The sequence below is a fragment of the Mustelus asterias genome, unplaced genomic scaffold (assembly GCF_964213995.1).
Source record: "Mustelus asterias unplaced genomic scaffold, sMusAst1.hap1.1 HAP1_SCAFFOLD_56, whole genome shotgun sequence".
NCBI lineage: Eukaryota > Metazoa > Chordata > Chondrichthyes > Carcharhiniformes > Triakidae > Mustelus > Mustelus asterias.
In genome coordinates this window covers 414,027-438,067 of record NW_027590125.1, presented here as the reverse complement: position 1 = coordinate 438,067, position 24,041 = coordinate 414,027, and positions in this window count along the sequence as shown.

The following is a 24,041-nucleotide window of genomic DNA, read 5'->3' as shown; positions in this document are numbered from 1 at the left end:
GTGCCCCCTGTCATTTAGGAGTGCCCCCTGTCAATTAGAAGTGCCCCTTGTCATTTAGGAGTACCCCCTTTCATTTAAGAATGCCCCTTGTCAGTTAGGAGCTCCCTTTTTCAGTTAGGAGTGCCCCCTGTCAATGAGGAGTGACCCCTGGCAACTTGGTCTGCACCTGTCAAAATGGAGTGCCCCCGGTCAATAAGAAGTTCCCCCTGCTATGTAGGAGTGCACCCCTTCAATGAGGAGTGCCACCGTGTCAATTGGAGTTTCCCCTGTCATTGACGAGTGCCCCCTGTCAATTTGAGTACGCGCTGTCAATAAGGAGTGCCCCCTGTCAATGAAGAGTGCCCCCTTTCAATGAGGAGTGCCCCCTTTCAATGAGGAGTGACCCCTGTCAATGAGAAGTGCCCCCTGTCAATGAGGAGTGACCCCTGTCAATGAGGAGTGCCACCGTGTCAACTGGAGTGCCCCCTGTCAATAAGGAGTGCCCCCTGTCAATTTGAGTACGCTCCGTCAATGAGGAGTTCCTTCTGTCAATGAGGAGTCCCCGATGTCAATTTCAGTTTCACCTGTCAATGAGGAGTGCCCCCTGTCAATGAAGAGTGCCCCCTTTCAATGAGGATTGCTCCCCTTCAATGAGGAGTGCCCCCTGTCAATGAGGAGTGCCCCCTGTCAATTAGGAGTGCCCCCTGTCAATTAGGAGTGCCCCCTGTCAATTAGGAGTGCCCCCTGTCAGTTAGGAGCTCCCCCTGTCAGTTAGGAGTGCCCCATGTCAATTAGGAATGTCCGCTCTCATGTTTCAGTGTCCTCCTGACACTTAGGAGTGGCCCCTGACAATTAGGTGTCTCCCCTGATAATTTGGAGTTCCAGCTGTCAATTTGGAGTGTCCCCTGTCAATTTGGATTGCCCCCTGTCAATGAGGAGTACCCCCTGTCATTGAGGAGTGCCCCATTTCAATGAGGACTGCCCCCTTTCAATGAGGAGTGCCCCCTGTAAATGAGGAATGCCCCCCCCCTCCACCGTCTATGAGGACTAATCCTTCCGTCGATGAGGAGTACCCCCTGGCAATGAGGTGTGCTCCCTGTCAATGAGGACAGCCCCCTGTCAATGCTGAGTGCCCACTGTCAATTTGGATTGCCCCGTGTCAATGAGGACTGCCCCCTTTCAATGAGGACTGCCCCCTGTCAATGTGGTGGGCCCCCTATCAATTAGGAGCGCCTCCATGTCAGTTAGGAGTTCCCAATGCCAATGAGGAGTGTACCCTGTCAATACGGAATTCCCCCTGTCAATGAAGAGTGCCCCCTGTCAATGAGGAGTGCCCCCTGTCAATGAGGAGTGCCCCCTTTCAATGAGGAGCGCCCCTGTCAATTCTGAATACCCCCTGTCATTTAGTCATGCACCCTGTCATTAGGACTGTCCCCTGCCAATTACGAGTGCTCCCTGTAAATTAGCAGTGCCCGCTGCCAATGAGTAGTGCCCCGTGTCAGTTACGAGTTCCCCATGTCAATGGGAGTCCCCCTGTCAATTGGAGTACTCGCTGTCAATTGGAGTGCCCCGTGTCAATTGGAGTACCCCCTGTCAATTGGGGCGCCCCCTGTCAATTTGAGTGCCCCCTGTCAATTAGAAGTGCCCACTGACAATAATGAGCGCCCGCTGTCAATAGGGAGTGCCCCCTGTCAATCAGGAGTGCCCCATGCCACTGAGGAGTGCCCCAAGTCAATGGGAGTGCCCGCTTGCAATTAGGAGCGCCCCTGTCAATTAGGACTGCCCCCTGTCAATGAGGAGGCCCCTGTCAAAGAGAAGCTCCCCTTGTCAATTAGGAGCACCACCTGTCAATGAGGAGTTCCCCCAGTCAATATTTAGTATCCCCTGTCAATGAGGAGTGCCCCCCACCCCGCTCAAAGAGGAGTGCCCCACTGTCAATGAGGAGTGCGCCCCAGTCAATGATGAGCGCCCCCCGTCAATGATGGGTGCCCCACCGTCAATGAGGAGTCTCCCCCTGTCAGTTATGAGTGCCCCCATTTCAATGAAGAGTTCCGCCTGTCAATGACGTGTGCCCCCTATCAATGTGGAGCGCCCCTGTTCAATGAGGAATGCCCGCTTTCAATGAGGATTGCCCCCTGTCAATGAGGAGTGCTCCCTGTCAATGAGGAGTGCCCTCAGTCAATTAGGAGTACCTCCTTTCAATTAAGAGTGCCCCTTGTCAGTTAGGAGCGCCCACTGCCAATTTGGAGCGACCCCTGTCAATGAGGACCGTCCGCTGTCAATGAGGAGTACCCCCTGTCATTGAGGTGTGCCCCCTGTCAATTTGGTCTGCCCCTGTCTATTGGGAGTGCCCCCTGTCAGTTAGGAGTGCCCCATGACAATTAGGAGTACCCATGTCAATTTGGAGCGTCCCATGACAAGGAGGAGTGCATCCTATCAATTATGAGTGCTCCCGGTCAATTGGAATGACCCTGTCAATTGGAGTACCCCCTGTCAATTGCAGCGCCCCCTGCCAACTGGAGTGCACCCTGTCAATTAGAAGTGCCCACAGTCAATAAGGAGTGCCCCTGTCAATAAGGAGTGCCTCCTGTCAATGAGGAGTGCCCCCTGTCAATTAGGAGCACGCCCAAGTCAATTAGCAGTGCCCCATGCCAATGAGGAGTGCACCCTGCCAATGAGGATTGCCCCCTGTCAATGAGGAGTGCCCCATGTCAATGAGGAGTGCCCCCTTTCAGGTAGGAGAGCCCCCTTTCAATGAGGAGCGCCCCCTGTCAATGAGGAGTGCCCCCTGTCAACGAGCAGTGCCCCCTGTCAATTAGGAGTACCCCCTTTCAATTAAGAGTGCTCCTTGTCATTTAGGAGCGCCCCCTGTCAGGTAGGAATGCCCCTGTCAATTAGGAGTTCCCGCTGTCATTTTAGAGGGTCCCTTGACACGTAGCAGTGACCCCTGACAATTACGAGTGACCCCTGTCAATTTGGAGTTCCCCCTGAGAATTAGGAGTGACCCCTGCCAATCTGGAGTTCCGCCTGTCAATGTGGAGTTCCGCCTGTCAATTTGGAGTGCCGGCTGTCAACGTGGACTACCCCCTGTCAATTAGTCGTGCGCCCATTCAAGTAGGACTGCCACCTGCCAAGTACGAGTGCCCCCTGTTAATTACGAGTGCCCCCTGCAAATGAGGAGTGCCCCCTGTCAGTTAGGAGTTCCCCATGTCAATTGGAGTCCCTCTGTCAATTGGAGTACTCCCTGTCAATTGGAGTGCCCCGTGTCAATTGCAGTACCTCCTGTCAATTGGGGCGCCTCTGTCAATTAGAAGTGCCTCCTGTCAATAAGGCGAGCCCACTGTCAATAAGGAGTACCTCCTGTCAATTAGGTGTACCCCATGTCAATTTGGAGCACCCCATGTCAATTAGGATGGCCCCATGCCAATGACGAGTGCACCCAGTCACTTAGGACTGCCCCCTGTCAATGAGGAGGACACTGTCAATGAGGAGCTCCCCTTGTCAATTAGGAGAGCCCCCTGTCAATGAGGAGTTCCCCCAGGCAATATTTTGTGTTCCCTATCAATGAAGAGTGCCCCCCCCCGCTCAAAGAGGAGTGCCCCACTGTCAATGAGGAATGCACCCCCATCAATGAGGATTCCCGCCACGTCACAGAGAGGTGCCCACCCGTCAATGAGGAGAGCGCCCCAGTCAATGATGAGTGGCCCCCGTCAATGAGGGGTGCCCCACCGTCAATGAGGAGACTCCCTCTGTCAATTATGAGTGCCCCCATGTCAACGAGGAGTGCCCCCTGTCAATGAGGTGTGCCCCCTATCAATGTGGAGCGCCCTTGTTAATGAGGAGTGTCCCCTGTCAATGAGGATTGCCCCCTGCCAATGAGGAGTGCCCCCTGTCAATGAGGAGTGCCCTCAGTCAATTAGGAGAAACCCCTTTCAATTAGGAGTGCCCCCTGTCAGTTTGGAGCGCCCCCTGTGAGGTAGGAGAGCCCCCAGTCAGGTAGGAGCGCCCCCTGTCAGGTAGTAGCGCCCCCTGTCAATTAGGAGCGCTCCCTGCCAATTAGGAGCGACCCCTGCCAAATAGGAGTGACCCCTGTCAATGAGGAGCGCACGCTGACAATGAGGAGTGCCCCCTGTCAATGAGCAGTGCCCCCTGTCAATTAGGACTGCCCCTATCAAATTGGAGTGCACCCTGTCAATTTGGAGTGCCACTGTGTCATTTGGAGTGCCCCCTGTCAATGAGGATTTCCCGCTGTCAATTGGAGTGCCCTGTCAATAAGGAGTGCCCCCTTTCAATGACGATTGCCCCCTGTCAATGAGGATGCCCCCTGTCAATTAGGAGTGCCCCCTGTCAATTAGGAGTACACACTTTCAATAAGGCGTGCTCCTTGTCAGTTCGGAGTTCCTCCTGTCAGTTAGGAGTGCCTCATGTCAATCGGGAGTGCACCTTGCAGTTAGGAGCTCCCCCTGTCAGATAGAAGTACCCTCTGTCAATTAGGAACCACCCCTGCCATTTGGGAGTGACCCCTGATATTCTGGAGTGGCCCCTGTCAATTGGAGAACTCCCTGTCAATTGGAGTGCCCCCTGTCAATTGGAGTACCCCCTGTCAATTGGAGTGCCCCCAGTCAATGAGGAGTGTCCCCAATCAATGAGGAGGGCCCCAAGTCAATGAGGAGTGCCCCCTGTCAATGAAGAGTGCCCCCTGTGAATGAGGAATGCCCCCTTGCAATTACGAGCGCCCCCTGTCTATTAGGACTGCCCCCTGTCAATGAGGAGCTCCACATGTCAAATAGGAGCGCCCCCTGTCAACGAGGAGTTCCCCCAGTGAATATTTAGTGTCCCACAGTCAATGAGGAGTGCAACCCCATCAATGAGGATTCCCCGCACTTCGAAGAGGGGTGCCACTCGTGAATGAGGAGAGCGCCCCAGCCAATGATGAGTGCCCCCCGTCAATGAGGGGTGCCCCACCGTCAATGAGGAGCCTCCCTCTGTCAATTATGAGTGCCCCCATGTCAATGAGGAGTGCCCCCTCCAATGAGTTGTGCCCCCTATCAATGTCGAGCGCCCCTTGTCAATGAGGAGTGCCCCTTGTCAATGAGGACTGCCCCCTGTCAATGAGGAGTGACCCCTGTCAATGAGGAGTGTCCTCAGTGAATTATGAGTACCCCCTTTCAATTAGGAGCGCCAATTGTCAATTAGGAGCGCCCCCTGTCTGTTAGGAAGGCCCCCTGCCAAATTAGGAGCGCCGCCTGTCAATTAGGAGCGCCCCTGCCAATTGGGAGCGAGCCCTGCCAAATAGGAGCGACCCACAGTCCCACAGTCAATGAGGAGTGCAACCCCATCAATGAGGATTCCCCGCAGCTCGAAGAGGGGTGCCACTCGTGAATGAGGAGAGAGCCCCAGCCGATGAGGAGCGCCCCCTTTCAATGAGAAGCGCCCGCTGTCAATGACGAGTGCCCCCTGTCAATGAGGAGTTCCCCAGCTGTCAATTAGGTCTGGCCCTGCCAGATATGAGTGCCCCCTGTCAATTGGAGTGCCCCCTGTCAAAGAGGAGTTCCCCTGTCAATGAGGAGTGCCCCCTGTCAATTAGGACTGCCGCTCTCAATTAGGAGTGCCCCCTGTCAATTTGGAGTGCCACTGTATCAATTGGAGTGCCCCCTGTCAAGGAGGAGTGCACCCTTTCAATGAGGAGTGCCACCGTATCAAATGGAATGCCCCCTGTCAATGAGGATTGCCCCCTGTCAATTAGGATTGACCCCTGTCATTTCGGTGTGCCCCATGTCAATTAGGAGTACTGCCTTTCAGTTTGCAGTGACGCTGTCAATTAGGAGTGCCCCCTGTCAATTTGGAGATCCCCTGTCAATTTGGTGTGCCCCTGTCAAATTGGACTACCCCTTGTCAGTGAGCAGTGCCCCCTGGCAATTAGTAGTGCCCCATGCCAATTAGTCGTGCACGCTGCCAATTCGGAGTGGCCCCTGTCAATTAGGAGTCCCCCATGTCAATTGGAGTACACCCTGTCACTTGGAGTGCCTCCTGTCAATTGGAGTGCCCCCTGTCAAATGGAGTGCCCCCTGTCTATTGGAATGCCCCCAGTCTATTGGAGTGCCCCCTGTCAACGGGTAGTGCCCCCTGTCAATGAGATGTGCCCCTGTGAATGAAGTGTGCCGCCAGTGAATTCGGAGTGCCCCTGTCAATTAGGTCTGCCCTCTGTCAATTAGGATTGCACCTTGTCAATTAGGAGTGGCCACTATCAATTAGGAGTGCCCCCCCCCCCGCCGTCAATGAGGAGTGCCCCCCCCCCCCCGTCAATGAGTAGTGAACCCCGTCAATGAGGAGTGCCCCTCCCCCCCGTCATGGAGGAGTGGACCACCTTCAATGAGGAGTTCCCCCGGTCAATTAGGGGTCCCCTTGTCAATGAGGAGTGAACCGTGACAATTAGGAGTGCCCACTGTCAACTATGAGTTCCCCTGTCAATTAGAAATGTCCCCAGGAGTGCCGCCTTTCAATGAGGAGTGCCGCCTGTCAATTAGGAGTGCCCCCTGTCAATTAAGTGTACCCCCTGCAAATTGGGAGTGCCCCCGTCAATGTGGAATGCCCCCTGCCAATTTGGAGTGCCCCCTGCCAATTTGGAGTCCCACATGTGAATTTGATTCCCCCCTGTCAATTGGAGTGCCCCCTGTCAATTAGGAGTACCACCTGTCAGTTAAGAGTGCACCCTGTCAATTAGGAGTGCCCCTGTCAATGAATAGTGTACCCCGTCATGGGGGAGTGACCCACCGTCAATGAGGAGAGCCCCTTGTCAATTAGGGGTCCAACTGTCAATGAGGAGAGAACCGTGATAATTTGGAGTGCCCACTGTCAACTATGAGTTCCCCTGTCAATTATAAATGCCCCAGGAGTGCCCTCTTTCAATGAGGAATGCCGCCTGACAATTAGGAGCGCCCCCTAACAATTTGGGGTGCCTCCTGCCAATTTGGAGTCTCCCCTGCCAATATGGAGTTCCCCCCTGTCAATTCGGAGTGCCCCTGTCAATTAGCAGTACTCCATTTTAATTAGGAGTTCCCCTTGTCAATTAGGAGCTCCCCCTGTCAGTTAGGATGGCCCCCTGTCACTTAGGATTGCCCCCTACCAGTTAGAAGTGACTCCTGCCAATTAACGGTGCCCCCTGTCAATAGGTAGTGCCCCCTGTCAATTAGGATTGCCCCCTATCAGGTAGGAGTCTCTCCTGTCAATTAGTAGTGCCTGCTTCCAATTAGGAGTGCCCCTTGTCAATTTAATGCTCCCCCGGTCAATTAGGAGTGGCCCCTGTCAATAAGGAGTGCCCTCTGTCAATTAGGAGTGTCCCAAGTCAATTAGGAGTGCCCCCCCGTCAATGAGGAGTACCCCCGTCAATGAAGAGTGCCTCCCCTTCAATGAGGAGTGACCCCGCAAATGAGGAGTGCCACCCCCTCCCCCCGCCCCCCGTCAGGGAGGAGTGGCCCACCGTCAATGAGGAGTGCCCGCTGTCAATTAGGGGTCCCCCTGTCAATGAAGAGCGAATCCTGACAATTTAGAGTGCCCAATATCAACTAAGAGTGCCCCTGTCAATCAGAAACGCCCCCATAAGTGTCCCCTGTCAATGAGGAGTGCCCCCTGTCAATGAGGAGTGCCCGTTGTCAATTAGGAATGCCCCCTGCCAATTTGGAGTGTCCCCTGCCAACGAGGAGGCCCCTGTCAATGAGGAGTTCCCCTTGTAAATTAGGAGTTCCCCCTGTTAATTAGGAGCGCCCCTGTCAATGAGGAGCACCACCCGTCAATGAGGAGTGTCCCCCCGTCAATGAGGAGTGCCCCTACCCGCGTCAATTAGGAGTACACCCGTCAATCAAGAGTGCCTCCCCGTGAATGAGTAGTGAACCCCGTCAATGAGGAGTGCCCCTCCCCCCCGTCATGGAGGAGTGGACCACCTTCAATGACGAGTTCCCCCGGTCAATTAGGGGTCCCCTTGTCAATGAGGAGTGAACCGTGACAATGAGGAGTGTCCACTGTCAACTATGTGTTCCCCTTTCAATTAGAAATGTCCCCAGGAGTGCCGCCTTTCAATGAGGAGTGCCGCCTGTCAATTAGGAGTGCCCCTGTCAATTATGTGTACCCCCTGCAAATTGGGAGTGCCCCCGTCAATGTGGAATGCCCCCTGCCAATTTGGAGTGCCCCCTGCCAATTAGGAGTCCCACCTGTGAATTTGATTCCCCCCCTGTCAATTGGAGTGCCCCCTGTCAATTAGGAGTACCACCTGTCAGTTGAGAGTGCACCCTGTCAATTAGGAGTGCCCCTGTCAATGAATAGTGTACCCCGTCATGGAGGAGTGACCCACCGTCAATGAGGAGAGCCCCTTGTCAATTAGGGGTCCAACTGTCAATGAGGAGAGAACCGTGATAATTTGGACTGCCCACTGTCAACTATGAGTTCCCCTGTCAATTATAAATGCCCCAGGAGTGCCCTCTTTCATTGAGGAATGCCGCCTGACAATTAGGAGCGCCCCCTAACAATTTGGGGTGCCTCCTGCCAATTTGGAGTCTCCCCTGTCAATTACGAGTGCCCCTGTCAATGAGGAGTGCCCCACCATCAATGAGGAGTGTCCCACCGTCAATGAGGAGTGTCCCACCGTCAATGAGGAGTGCCCCACTTTCAATCAGGAGTGTCCCCTGTCAATTAGGGGTCCCCTGTCAATTAGTTATTCCCCCTATCAAGTAGAAGTGCCCCCTGTCAATGAGGAGTGCCCCTTGTCAATGAGGATTGCCCCTTGTCAATACGGAGTGCCCCCTGTCAATTAGTTGTGCCCGATGTCAGTTAGGAGAGCCCCATGTCAGTTAAGAGTGCGCCATGTCAATGAGGAGTACCCCCCTGTCAATGAGGATTGCCGCCTGTCAATGAGGAGTGCCCACGGTCCATGAGGAGTACCCCCTGTCGATTAGGAGTGCCGCCTGTCAATTAAGAGTCTCCCCTATCAATTTGAAGTGCCTCCTTCCAAGTAGGACTGCCCCTTGTCAATTAGGAGTGACTCCTTTCAATTAGTGGTGCACCCCCTCCCCTCCCCCCGTCAATGAGTAGTGTCCCGTGCCAATTACGAGTGCCCCCTGTCAATTAGGAGAGCTCCCTGTCAATGAGGAGTGCCCCCTGTCAATTAGGAGTGCCCACTGTCAATTAGGAGTGCCCCCTGCCAATTAGCAGTGCGCCCTGTCAATGAGGAGTTCCCCTGTCAATCGGGAGTGCCCCCTGCCAATGAGGAGTGCCCCCTGTCAATGAGGAGTGCCCTCAGTCAATTAGGAGAAACCCCTTTCAATTAGGAGTGCCCCCTGTCAGTTTGGAGCGCCCCCTGTGAGGTAGGAGAGCCCCCAGTCAGGTAGGAGCGCCCCCTGTCAGGTAGTAGCGCCCCCTGTCAATTAGGAGCGCTCCCTGCCAATTAGGAGCGACCCCTGCCAAATAGGAGTGACCCCTGTCAATGAGGAGCGCACGCTGACAATGAGGAGTGCCCCCTGTCAATGAGCAGTGCCCCCTGTCAATTAGGACTGCCCCTATCAAATTGGAGTGCACCCTGTCAATTTGGAGTGCCACTGTGTCATTTGGAGTGCCCCCTGTCAATGAGGATTTCCCGCTGTCAATTGGAGTGCCCTGTCAATAAGGAGTGCCCCCTTTCAATGACGATTGCCCCCTGTCAATGAGGATGCCCCCTGTCAATTAGGAGTGCCCCCTGTCAATTAGGAGTACACACTTTCAATAAGGCGTGCTCCTTGTCAGTTCGGAGTTCCTCCTGTCAGTTAGGAGTGCCTCATGTCAATCGGGAGTGCACCTTGCAGTTAGGAGCTCCCCCTGTCAGATAGAAGTACCCTCTGTCAATTAGGAACCACCCCTGCCATTTGGGAGTGACCCCTGATATTCTGGAGTGGCCCCTGTCAATTGGAGAACTCCCTGTCAATTGGAGTGCCCCCTGTCAATTGGAGTACCCCCTGTCAATTGGAGTGCCCCCAGTCAATGAGGAGTGTCCCCAATCAATGAGGAGGGCCCCAAGTCAATGAGGAGTGCCCCCTGTCAATGAAGAGTGCCCCCTGTGAATGAGGAATGCCCCCTTGCAATTACGAGCGCCCCCTGTCTATTAGGACTGCCCCCTGTCAATGAGGAGCTCCACATGTCAAATAGGAGCGCCCCCTGTCAACGAGGAGTTCCCCCAGTGAATATTTAGTGTCCCACAGTCAATGAGGAGTGCAACCCCATCAATGAGGATTCCCCGCACTTCGAAGAGGGGTGCCACTCGTGAATGAGGAGAGCGCCCCAGCCAATGATGAGTGCCCCCCGTCAATGAGGGGTGCCCCACCGTCAATGAGGAGCCTCCCTCTGTCAATTATGAGTGCCCCCATGTCAATGAGGAGTGCCCCCTCCAATGAGTTGTGCCCCCTATCAATGTCGAGCGCCCCTTGTCAATGAGGAGTGCCCCTTGTCAATGAGGACTGCCCCCTGTCAATGAGGAGTGACCCCTGTCAATGAGGAGTGTCCTCAGTGAATTATGAGTACCCCCTTTCAATTAGGAGCGCCAATTGTCAATTAGGAGCGCCCCCTGTCTGTTAGGAAGGCCCCCTGCCAAATTAGGAGCGCCGCCTGTCAATTAGGAGCGCCCCTGCCAATTGGGAGCGAGCCCTGCCAAATAGGAGCGACCCACAGTCCCACAGTCAATGAGGAGTGCAACCCCATCAATGAGGATTCCCCGCAGCTCGAAGAGGGGTGCCACTCGTGAATGAGGAGAGAGCCCCAGCCGATGAGGAGCGCCCCCTTTCAATGAGAAGCGCCCGCTGTCAATGAGGAGTGCCCCCTGTCAATGAGGAGTTCCCCAGCTGTCAATTAGGTCTGGCCCTGCCAGATATGAGTGCCCCCTGTCAATTGGAGTGCCCCCTGTCAAAGAGGAGTTCCCCTGTCAATGAGGAGTGCCCCCTGTCAATTAGGACTGCCGCTCTCAATTAGGAGTGCCCCCTGTCAATTTGGAGTGCCACTGTATCAATTGGAGTGCCCCCTGTCAAGGAGGAGTGCACCCTTTCAATGAGGAGTGCCACCGTATCAAATGGAATGCCCCCTGTCAATGAGGATTGCCCCCTGTCAATTAGGATTGACCCCTGTCATTTCGGTGTGCCCCATGTCAATTAGGAGTACTGCCTTTCAGTTTGCAGTGACGCTGTCAATTAGGAGTGCCCCCTGTCAATTTGGAGATCCCCTGTCAATTTGGTGTGCCCCTGTCAAATTGGACTACCCCTTGTCAGTGAGCAGTGCCCCCTGGCAATTAGTAGTGCCCCATGCCAATTAGTCGTGCACGCTGCCAATTCGGAGTGGCCCCTGTCAATTAGGAGTCCCCCATGTCAATTGGAGTACACCCTGTCACTTGGAGTGCCTCCTGTCAATTGGAGTGCCCCCTGTCAAATGGAGTGCCCCCTGTCTATTGGAATGCCCCCAGTCTATTGGAGTGCCCCCTGTCAACGGGTAGTGCCCCCTGTCAATGAGATGTGCCCCTGTGAATGAAGTGTGCCGCCAGTGAATTCGGAGTGCCCCTGTCAATTAGGTCTGCCCTCTGTCAATTAGGATTGCACCTTGTCAATTAGGAGTGGCCACTATCAATTAGGAGTGCCCCCCCCCCCGCCGTCAATGAGGAGTGCCCCCCCCCCCCCGTCAATGAGTAGTGAACCCCGTCAATGAGGAGTGCCCCTCCCCCCCGTCATGGAGGAGTGGACCACCTTCAATGAGGAGTTCCCCCGGTCAATTAGGGGTCCCCTTGTCAATGAGGAGTGAACCGTGACAATTAGGAGTGCCCACTGTCAACTATGAGTTCCCCTGTCAATTAGAAATGTCCCCAGGAGTGCCGCCTTTCAATGAGGAGTGCCGCCTGTCAATTAGGAGTGCCCCCTGTCAATTAAGTGTACCCCCTGCAAATTGGGAGTGCCCCCGTCAATGTGGAATGCCCCCTGCCAATTTGGAGTGCCCCCTGCCAATTTGGAGTCCCACATGTGAATTTGATTCCCCCCTGTCAATTGGAGTGCCCCCTGTCAATTAGGAGTACCACCTGTCAGTTAAGAGTGCACCCTGTCAATTAGGAGTGCCCCTGTCAATGAATAGTGTACCCCGTCATGGGGGAGTGACCCACCGTCAATGAGGAGAGCCCCTTGTCAATTAGGGGTCCAACTGTCAATGAGGAGAGAACCGTGATAATTTGGAGTGCCCACTGTCAACTATGAGTTCCCCTGTCAATTATAAATGCCCCAGGAGTGCCCTCTTTCAATGAGGAATGCCGCCTGACAATTAGGAGCGCCCCCTAACAATTTGGGGTGCCTCCTGCCAATTTGGAGTCTCCCCTGCCAATATGGAGTTCCCCCCTGTCAATTCGGAGTGCCCCTGTCAATTAGCAGTACTCCATTTTAATTAGGAGTTCCCCTTGTCAATTAGGAGCTCCCCCTGTCAGTTAGGATGGCCCCCTGTCACTTAGGATTGCCCCCTACCAGTTAGAAGTGACTCCTGCCAATTAACGGTGCCCCCTGTCAATAGGTAGTGCCCCCTGTCAATTAGGATTGCCCCCTATCAGGTAGGAGTCTCTCCTGTCAATTAGTAGTGCCTGCTTCCAATTAGGAGTGCCCCTTGTCAATTTAATGCTCCCCCGGTCAATTAGGAGTGGCCCCTGTCAATAAGGAGTGCCCTCTGTCAATTAGGAGTGTCCCAAGTCAATTAGGAGTGCCCCCCCGTCAATGAGGAGTACCCCCGTCAATGAAGAGTGCCTCCCCTTCAATGAGGAGTGACCCCGCAAATGAGGAGTGCCACCCCCTCCCCCCGCCCCCCGTCAGGGAGGAGTGGCCCACCGTCAATGAGGAGTGCCCGCTGTCAATTAGGGGTCCCCCTGTCAATGAAGAGCGAATCCTGACAATTTAGAGTGCCCAATATCAACTAAGAGTGCCCCTGTCAATCAGAAACGCCCCCATAAGTGTCCCCTGTCAATGAGGAGTGCCCCCTGTCAATGAGGAGTGCCCGTTGTCAATTAGGAATGCCCCCTGCCAATTTGGAGTGTCCCCTGCCAACGAGGAGGCCCCTGTCAATGAGGAGTTCCCCTTGTAAATTAGGAGTTCCCCCTGTTAATTAGGAGCGCCCCTGTCAATGAGGAGCACCACCCGTCAATGAGGAGTGTCCCCCCGTCAATGAGGAGTGCCCCTACCCGCGTCAATTAGGAGTACACCCGTCAATCAAGAGTGCCTCCCCGTGAATGAGTAGTGAACCCCGTCAATGAGGAGTGCCCCTCCCCCCCGTCATGGAGGAGTGGACCACCTTCAATGACGAGTTCCCCCGGTCAATTAGGGGTCCCCTTGTCAATGAGGAGTGAACCGTGACAATGAGGAGTGTCCACTGTCAACTATGTGTTCCCCTTTCAATTAGAAATGTCCCCAGGAGTGCCGCCTTTCAATGAGGAGTGCCGCCTGTCAATTAGGAGTGCCCCTGTCAATTATGTGTACCCCCTGCAAATTGGGAGTGCCCCCGTCAATGTGGAATGCCCCCTGCCAATTTGGAGTGCCCCCTGCCAATTAGGAGTCCCACCTGTGAATTTGATTCCCCCCCTGTCAATTGGAGTGCCCCCTGTCAATTAGGAGTACCACCTGTCAGTTGAGAGTGCACCCTGTCAATTAGGAGTGCCCCTGTCAATGAATAGTGTACCCCGTCATGGAGGAGTGACCCACCGTCAATGAGGAGAGCCCCTTGTCAATTAGGGGTCCAACTGTCAATGAGGAGAGAACCGTGATAATTTGGACTGCCCACTGTCAACTATGAGTTCCCCTGTCAATTATAAATGCCCCAGGAGTGCCCTCTTTCATTGAGGAATGCCGCCTGACAATTAGGAGCGCCCCCTAACAATTTGGGGTGCCTCCTGCCAATTTGGAGTCTCCCCTGTCAATTACGAGTGCCCCTGTCAATGAGGAGTGCCCCACCATCAATGAGGAGTGTCCCACCGTCAATGAGGAGTGTCCCACCGTCAATGAGGAGTGCCCCACTTTCAATCAGGAGTGTCCCCTGTCAATTAGGGGTCCCCTGTCAATTAGTTATTCCCCCTATCAAGTAGAAGTGCCCCCTGTCAATGAGGAGTGCCCCTTGTCAATGAGGATTGCCCCTTGTCAATACGGAGTGCCCCCTGTCAATTAGTTGTGCCCGATGTCAGTTAGGAGAGCCCCATGTCAGTTAAGAGTGCGCCATGTCAATGAGGAGTACCCCCCTGTCAATGAGGATTGCCGCCTGTCAATGAGGAGTGCCCACGGTCCATGAGGAGTACCCCCTGTCGATTAGGAGTGCCGCCTGTCAATTAAGAGTCTCCCCTATCAATTTGAAGTGCCTCCTTCCAAGTAGGACTGCCCCTTGTCAATTAGGAGTGACTCCTTTCAATTAGTGGTGCACCCCCTCCCCTCCCCCCGTCAATGAGTAGTGTCCCGTGCCAATTACGAGTGCCCCCTGTCAATTAGGAGAGCTCCCTGTCAATGAGGAGTGCCCCCTGTCAATTAGGAGTGCCCACTGTCAATTAGGAGTGCCCCCTGCCAATTAGCAGTGCGCCCTGTCAATGAGGAGTTCCCCTGTCAATCGGGAGTGCCCCCTGTCAATTAGGAGTGGCCCCTGATAATGAGGAGTGGTCCCTGTGAATGAGAAGTGCCCCCTGTCAAGGATGTGTCCCCCCTGTCAATGAGGAGTGCCCCACCGTCAATGAGGAGTGCCCATTGTCAACGAGGATTTCCCACTGTCAATGAGGAGTGCCCTCTATCAATTAGGAGTGCTACCGTGTCAATTGGAGTTCCCCCTGTCAATGAGGAGTGCCCCACCTTCAATGAGGAGAGCCCCACCATTAATGAGGTGTGCCCCATCGTCAATGAGGAGAGCCCCCTGTCAATGAGGAGTGCCCCCTGTCACCTGGGAGTGACCACTGTCAATTAGGAGTTTCCCCCTTTAAGTTAGGAGTGCCCCCCTGACAATGAGGAGTGTCCACTATCAATTCGGAGTGCTCTCTGTGAATTAGGAGCTCCCCCTGTCAGTTAGGAGCGCTCCATGTCAATTAGGAGTGCCCCCTGCCAATGAGGAGTGCCCCAGTCAATGAGAAGTACCCACTGACCACGAGGAGTGCCCCCTGTCGGTTAGAATTGCCCCCTGTCAAATAGGAGTCTCACCTGCCTATTAGGAGTGCCCTCTTTCAATTAGGAGTGCCCCTTGCCAATTAGGAGCTCCCCCTGTCAATTTGGAGTGACCTCTTTCAACTAGCAGTGCCCCCCGTCAATTAGTAGTGCCCCATGTCAATTAGGAGTGCACCCTGTCAATTAGGAGTTTCCCTTGACAATTAGGAGTTCCCCTTGTCAATTAGGAGTGCCCCCCGTCAATGAGGAGTCCTCTGTCAATGAGGCGTTCCCCTTTGTCAATTAGGAGTGCCTCCTTTCAATTTGGAGTGCCCCTTGTCAATTAGGACTGGCCCCTGTCAATTAGGAGTGTCCCCTGTCAATACGGACTGCCCACTGTCAATGAGGAATGCCCCATGTCAATGAGGAGTGTCCCATGTCAATGAAGAGTGCCCCCGTCAATGAGGTGTGACCACTGTCAATGAGTAGTGATCCCCGACAATTAGGAGTGCCCCCTGTCAATTTGGAGCGCCCCCTGTCAATTAGGAGTGCCCCCTGAGAGGAGTTCCCCCTGTCAATGAATAGTGCCCCCTGTCAATGAGTAGCGCCCCCTGTCCGTGGGAAGTGTCCACTATTGGTCAGGACAATTGAACATCTAAAACTCAATCTTCAGCTCATGTAAGGCTCTGAATGATTTCCTGAGCAGGAGTGGTCAAAAGCTTGAGTTCCTCAAGCCCCATGTCAATTACGAGTGCCCGCTGTCAATTAGCAGTGCCCCTGTCCATTAGAAGGCCCCTATCAATGAGGATGCCCCCCTGTCAATGAGGAGTGCCCCCTTTCAATGAGGTGTGCCCCCTGTCAATGAGTAGTGCCCCCTGTCCATGAGAAGTGCTCACTGTCGATCAGGAGTGCCCCTGTCAATTTGGAGTCACCCCAGTCAATCTGGAGTGACCTCTTTCAATTAGGACTGCCCCTTGTCAACTAGGAGTTCCCCTGTCAATTAGGACTGGCCCCAGTCAATTAGGAGCGACCCCTTTCAATTAGTAGTGCCCCCCGTCAATGAGTAGTGTCCTGTGTCAATTATGAGTGCCCGCTGTCAATCAGGAGTGCCCCCTGTCAATCACGAATGCCCCCGTCAATGAAGAATTTCCAATGTCAATTAGGAGTGCCCCCTCTCAACGAGGAGTGCCCCCTGTCAATTAGGAGTGGCCCCTGATAATGAGGAGTGGTCCCTGTGAATGAGAAGTGCCCCCTGTCAAGGATGTGTCCCCCCTGTCAATGAGGAGTGCCCCACCGTCAATGAGGAGTGCCCATTGTCAACGAGGATTTCCCACTGTCAATGAGGAGTGCCCTCTATCAATTAGGAGTGCTACCGTGTCAATTGAAGTTCCCCCTGTCAATGAGGAGTGCCCCACCTTCAATGAGGAGAGCCCCACCATTAATGAGGTGTGCCCCATCGTCAATGAGGAGAGCCCCCTGTCAATGAGGAGTGCCCCCTGTCACCTGGGAGTGACCACTGTCAATTAGGAGTTTCCCCCTTTAAGTTAGGAGTGCCCCCCTGACAATGAGGAGTGTCCACTATCAATTCGGAGTGCTCTCTGTGAATTAGGAGCTCCCCCTGTCAGTTAGGAGCGCTCCATGTCAATTAGGAGTGCCCCCTGCCAATGAGGAGTGCCCCAGTCAATGAGAAGTACCCACTGACCACGAGGAGTGCCCCCTGTCGGTTAGAATTGCCCCCTGTCAAATAGGAGTCTCACCTGCCTATTAGGAGTGCCCTCTTTCAATTAGGAGTGCCCCTTGCCAATTAGGAGCTCCCCCTGTCAATTTGGAGTGACCTCTTTCAACTAGCAGTGCCCCCCGTCAATTAGTAGTGCCCCATGTCAATTAGGAGTGCACCCTGTCAATTAGGAGTTTCCCTTGACAATTAGGAGTTCCCCTTGTCAATTAGGAGTGCCCCCCGTCAATGAGGAGTCCTCTGTCAATGAGGCGTTCCCCTTTGTCAATTAGGAGTGCCTCCTTTCAATTTGGAGTGCCCCTTGTCAATTAGGACTGGCCCCTGTCAATTAGGAGTGTCCCCTGTCAATACGGACTGCCCACTGTCAATGAGGAATGCCCCATGTCAATGAGGAGTGTCCCATGTCAATGAAGAGTGCCCCCGTCAATGAGGTGTGACCACTGTCAATGAGTAGTGATCCCCGACAATTAGGAGTGCCCCCTGTCAATTTGGAGCGCCCCCTGTCAATTAGGAGTGCCCCCTGAGAGGAGTTCCCCCTGTCAATGAATAGTGCCCCCTGTCAATGAGTAGCGCCCCCTGTCCGTGGGAAGTGTCCACTATTGGTCAGGACAATTGAACATCTAAAACTCAATCTTCAGCTCATGTAAGGCTCTGAATGATTTCCTGAGCAGGAGTGGTCAAAAGCTTGAGTTCCTCAAGCCCCATGTCAATTACGAGTGCCCGCTGTCAATTAGCAGTGCCCCTGTCCATTAGAAGGCCCCTATCAATGAGGATGCCCCCCTGTCAATGAGGAGTGCCCCCTTTCAATGAGGTGTGCCCCCTGTCAATGAGTAGTGCCCCCTGTCCATGAGAAGTGCTCACTGTCGATCAGGAGTGCCCCTGTCAATTTGGAGTCACCCCAGTCAATCTGGAGTGACCTCTTTCAATTAGGACTGCCCCTTGTCAACTAGGAGTTCCCCTGTCAATTAGGACTGGCCCCAGTCAATTAGGAGCGACCCCTTTCAATTAGTAGTGCCCCCCGTCAATGAGTAGTGTCCTGTGTCAATTATGAGTGCCCGCTGTCAATCAGGAGTGCCCCCTGTCAATCACGAATGCCCCCGTCAATGAAGAATTTCCAATGTCAATTAGGAGTGCCCCCTCTCAACGAGGAGTTCCCCCTGTCAATGAGGAGTGCCCCACCGTCAATGAGGAGCGCCCCACCGTCAATGAGGAGTGCCCCCTGTCAATGAGGAGTGCCCCACCGTCAATAAGGAGTGCCCCCTGTCAATGAGCAGTGTCCCCTGTCACCTGGGAGTGACCACTATAAATTAGGAGTTCCCCCCTATCAATTAGAGTGCCCCGCTGACACTGAGGAGTGCCCTCTGTTAATTAGGAGCACCCCCTGTCAATAAGGAATGCCCCTTGACAATTAAGAGCTCCCCCTGTCAGTTAGGAGCGCTCCGTGTCAATTAGGAGTGTCACCTGCCAATTAGGAGTGCCCCGTTTCAATGAGGTGTACCCCCTGTCAATGAGGAGTGTCCCCTGTCTATGACAAGTGATCACAGTCGATCAGGAGTGCCACTGTCAATTACGAGTCTCCCCAGTCAATCCGGAGTGCCCTCTTTCAATTAGGAGTGCCCCTTGTCAACTAGGAGTTCCTCCTGTCAATTAGGAGTGGCCCCAGTCAATTAGGAGCGACCCCTTTCAATTAGTCGTGCCCCCCTTCAATGAGTAGTGTCCTGTGTCAATTATGAGTGCCCGCTGTCAATCAGGAGTGCCCCCTGTCAATCACGTGTGCCCCCGTCAATGAAGAATTCCCAATGTCAATTAGGAGTGCCCCCTGTCAACGAGAAGTTCCCCCTGTCAATGAAGAGTGCCCCACCGTCAATGAGGAGTGCCCCCTGTCAATGAGGAGTGCCCCCTCTCAATGAGGTGCGCCCCCTGACAATGCGTAGTGCCCACTCTCCATGGGAATTGCCCACTGTCGATCAGGAGTTCCAACTGTCAATTAGGACCTACCCTGTCAATTCGGAGTCCCCCCTGTTAATTAGGAGCGACCCCTTTCAATTCGTGGTGAACCCCGTCAATGAGTAGTGCCGTGTGTCAATTAGCAGTGCCCGCTGTCAATCAGGAGTGCCCCCTGTCAATCACGTATGCCCCCTGTCAATGAAGAATTCCCAATGTCAATTAGGACTGCCCCCTGTCAACGAGAAGTTCCCCCTGTCAAGGAGGACTGCCCTACCGTCAATGAGGAGTGCCCCCTGTCAATGAGCAGTGTCCCCTGTCACCTGGGAGTGACCACTATCAGTTTGGAGTTCCCCCTATCAATTAGAGAGCCCCGCTGACACTGAGGAGTGCCCTCTGTCAATTAGGAGCACCCCCTGTCAATAAGGAATGCCCCTTGTCAATTAGGCGATCCCCCTGTCAGTTAGGAGCGCTCCGTGTCAATTAGGAGTGCCCCCTGCCAATTAGGAGTGCCCCCTCTCAATGGGGAGTGCCCCCTCTCAATGAGGAGTGCCCCTGTCAATGAGAAGTGCCCACTGTCCATGAGGAGTGCCCCGTGTCGATTAGGATTGCCCCTGTCAAATAGGAGCCTCACCTGTCTATTAGGAGTGCCTGCTTTCAATTAGGAGTGCCCCTTGTCAATTAGGAGGTCCCCCTGACAATCTGGAGTGATCCCTTTCAGCTAGCAGTGCACCCCGTCAATTAGTAGTTTCCCATGTCAATTAGGAGTGCACCCTGTCAATTAGGAGTTCCCCTTGTCAATGAGGCGTTCCCCTTTGTCAATTCGGAGTGCCTCATTTCAGTTTGGAGTCCCCTTGTCAATTAGGACTGGCCCCTGTCAATTAGGACTGGCCCCTGTCAGTATGCAGTGCACAGTGTCAATGAGGAATGCCCCATGTCAATGAGGAGTGCCCCATGTCAATGAAGAGTGCCCCCAGTCAATTAGGAGTGCCCCCAGTCAATTAGGAGTGCCCCCAGTCAAAGAGGAGTTCCCCCTGTCAATGAGTAGTGCCCCCCGTCAATGAAGAGTGCCCCACCGTCAATGAGGAGTGCCCCCTGTCAATGAGGAGTGCCCCCTGTCAATGAGGTGCGCCCCCTGACAATGAATAGTGCCCACTGTCCATGAGAATTGCCCACTGTCGATCAGGAGTGCCCCCTGTCAATTAGGAGCTACCCTGTCAATTTGGAGTGCCCCCTGTCAATTAGGAGTGACCCCTTTCAATTTGTAGTGACCCCCGTAAATGTGTAGTCTCCCGTGTCAATTAGGAGTGCCCGCTGTCAATCAGGAATGCCCCCTGTCAATGATGAATGACTCATGTCAATGAGGAGTGCCCCATGTCAATGAGGAGTGGCCCCTGTCAATTAGACGTCCCCCTGTCAATTTGGAGTGCCCCCTTTCAATTAGGAGTGCCCCGGACAATTAGGAACGGGCCGTTTCAATTAGTAGTGCCCCCCATCAATGAGTAGCCTCCTGTGTCAATTAGGAGTCCCTCCTGACAACTAGGAGTTCCCTCTGTCAATCAGGAATGCTCCCTGTCAATGAGGAAAGCCCCATCCCAATTAGGTTTTGCCCCATGTCAATTAGGAGTGCCCGATGTCAGTTAGGAGAGCCCCATGTCAGTTAAGAGTGCCCCATGTCAATGAGGAGTAACCCCCCGTCAATGAGGATTGCCCACTGTCAATGAGGAGTGCCCACGGTCCATGAGGAGTACCCCCTGTCGATTAGGAGTGCCGCCTGACAATTAAGAGTCTCCCCTATCAATTTGGAGTGCCTCCTTCCAAGTAGGAATGCCCCTTGTCAATTAGGAGCTTCCCCCCGTCAATTAGGAGTGGCTCCTTTCAATTGGTGGTGCACCTACTCCCCCCCCCCCGCCCCGTCAATGAGTCGTGTCCCGTGCAAATTAAGAGTGCCCCCTGTCAATTAGGAGCGCTCCCTGTCAATGAGGAGTGCCCCCTGTCAATTAGGAGTGCCCCCTTTCTATTTGGATTGCCCCCCTGTCAATTTGGAGCGCCACTTGTCAATTAGTTATTTCCCCCTGCCAGTTAGGAATACCCCCTGCGAATTAGGAGTGACCGCTGCCAATTAGGAGTGACCGCTGCCAATGAGTGCCACCTGTCATTGAGGAACGCCCCATGTCAATTAGGAGTGCCCCATGTCAATGTGGAGTGCCCCATGTCAATGAGGAGTGCCCCCTTTCAATGAGGAGTGCCCCCTGTCAATGAGGAAGGCCCCACCGTCAATGAGGAGTGTCCGCTATAAAAGAGGAGTGGCCCCTGTCATTTGGAGTGACCGCTGCCAATTAGGAGTGTCCCCTGTCAATGACGAGTGCCCCCTGTCAACGAGGAGTGCCCACTGTCAATGAGGAGTGCCCCATGTCAATTAGGAGTGCCCCCTTTCAATTTGGATTGCCGCCTGTCAATGAGGAATTCCGTCTATCAATAAGGAGTGCCTCTTGTCAATTAGGAGCTCCCCTGGCAGTTAGGAATGCCCCCTGCCAATTAGGAGTGACCCCTGCAAATTAGGAGTGGCCGCTGCCAATTAGGAGTGCACCCTGTCAATGAAGACAGCCCACTGTCAATGAGAAACGCCCCATGTGAATTAGGAGCGTCCCGTGCCAATTAGGAGTGCCCCATGTCAATGAGGAGTGCGGCCTGTCAATGAGGAATGCCCCATGTCATGTAGGAGAGTCCCGTGCCAATTCGGAATGCCCCGTGTCAATGAGGAGTGTACCCTTTCACTGAGGAGTGCCCCCTGTCAATGAGGAGTTACCCCCGTCAATGAGGAGTGCCCCCTGCTAATTAGGAGTGCCACCTGTCAGTTAGGAGTGCCTCCTTTCCATTTGGATTGCCCCCTATCATTCGCAGTACCCCCTGTCAAGTAAATTTAAAATTTACATTTTGTAAAATTACACTTAGCACATCGGATGTACAAGTTTCAAGTATCATTTCAGAAATTATACAAATTCAAAGTTATCCCTTTGCAGTCTACTTTCACTAAGCTGTGCCCCTTGTCAATTCGGAGCTCCACCTGGCAGTAAGGAATGCCCCCTGCCAATTTGGAGCGGCCACTGCCAACTTGGAGTGCCCCCTGTCAATGAAGAGTGCACCCTGTCAATTAGGAGTGCCCCATGTCAATTAGGAGTGCCCCATGTCAATTAGGAGTCTCCCCTGTCAATTTGGAGTGCCCCTTTTCAATTAGGAGTGCCCCTTGTCAACTACGAGCTCCCCCCATCAGTGAGTAGCGTCCCGTGTCAATTAGGAGTCCCTGCTATCAACGAGGATTGCCCCCTGTCAATCAGGAATACTCCCTGTCAATGAGGAATGCCCCATGTCAATTAGGAGTGCCCCATGTCAGTTAGGTGTGCCCCGTGTCAGTTAGGATTGCCCCATGTCAGTTTGGAGCGCACCATGTCAATGAGGAGTGTCCCCAGTCAATTAGGAGCGCCCTCTGTCATTTAGTAGTGCCCCCTGTCAGTTAGGAGTGCCCCCTGTCAATTAGGAGTGACCCCTGCCAATTAGGAGTGCCTCCTGTCAATGGGGAGTGCCCCCTGTCAATGAGGAGTGCCCCCTGTCAATACGGAGTGCCCCGTGTCAAAAAGGAGTGCCCCCTCTCAATCAGGAGTGCCCCCTGTCAGTGACGAGCGCCCACTGTCCATGAGGAGTGCCCCCCGTCAATGAAGAGTGCCCCCTGTCAATTAGGAGTGCCACCTGTCAATTAGGAGTGCCCCCTGTCAATTAGCAGTACCCCGTCAAGTAAATTTAAAATTTACATCTTGTAAAATTACACTTAGCACATCAGATGTATAGGGTTTCAAGTATCATTTCAGACATTATACAAGTTCAAAAGTATCCCAATGCAGTGTACTTTCAATAAGTTGTGCCCCTTGTCAAGTCGGAGCTCCACCTGGCAGTTAGGAATGCCCCCTGATAATTAGGAGTGACCGCTGACAATGAGGACCGACCCCTGTCAATGAAGAGTGCCCCCTTTCAATGAGGAATGCCCCATGTCAATGAGGAATGCCCCATGTCAATTATGAGTGCCCCATTTCAATTAGGTGTACCCCCGTCAATTAGGAGTCTCCCCTGTCAATCTGGAGTCCCCCTTTTGAATTAGGAGTGCCCCTTGTCAACTACGAGCTCCCCCCATCAATGAGTAGCGTCCCGTGTCAATGAGGAGTCAGGGCTATCAACTAGGAGTGCCCCCTATCAATCAGGAATATTGCCTGTCAATGAGGAATGCTCCATGTCAATTAGAAGTGCCCCATGTCAGTACGGAGTGCCCCTGTCAATGAGGAGTGCCCACTGTCAATTTGAAGTCCCCTGTCAATAAGGAGTGCCACTGTCAATGAGGAGTGCCTCCTTTCAATGAGGAATGCCCCATATCAATTAGGAGTGCCCCATGTCAATGAGGACGGCTCCCTGTCAATGGGTAGTGTCCCGCGACTACTTGGAGTGCCCCCTGTCAATTAGGAGTGCCCCCCGTCAATTAGGAGTGCGCCCTGTCAAAGATAACTTCACATTGTCAATGCGGAGTGCCCCCCCCCCCCCGTCAAGGAGGAGGGCCCCACCATTAATGAGGAGCGCCCCACCGTCAATGAGGTGTGCCCCCTGTCAATGAGGAGTGCCCCCTGTCACTGAGGAGTGCCGCCTGTCAATGAGGAGTGCCCCCTGTCAATGCGCATTGCCCCCTTTCAATGAGTAGTGCCCTCTGTCAATGAGGAGTGCCCACTGTCTATGAGGAGTGCCCCCTGTCAATTATGAGTCTCCACTGTAAATGTGGTGTGCCCCCTTCCAATTAGGAGTGTCCCTTGACAATTCGGATCTCCCCCTGTCAATGAGGAGTGGCCCCGGTCAATTAGGAGTGCCCCTTTCAATTAGTGGTGCACCCTCGTCAATGAGGAGTGTCTCGTGTCAATCCGGAGTGTCCCCTGTCAATAAGCAGTGTCCCCAGTCAATCAGGAAGGCCCCCTGTCAATGGAGATTGCCCCCTGTCAGTGAGAAATGCCCCATGTCAAATAGGAGTGCCCCATGTCAAAAATGAGTGCCCCCTACCAATTAGGAGTGACCCGTGCTATTTCGGAATGCCTCCTGTCACTGAGGAGTGCCAATGTCAATTAGGAGCGCCCCCTGTCAATCACGAGTGCCACCTGCCAATGAGGATTGTCCCATGCCAATTATGAGTCCCCCCTGTCAATTAGGAGTCCCTG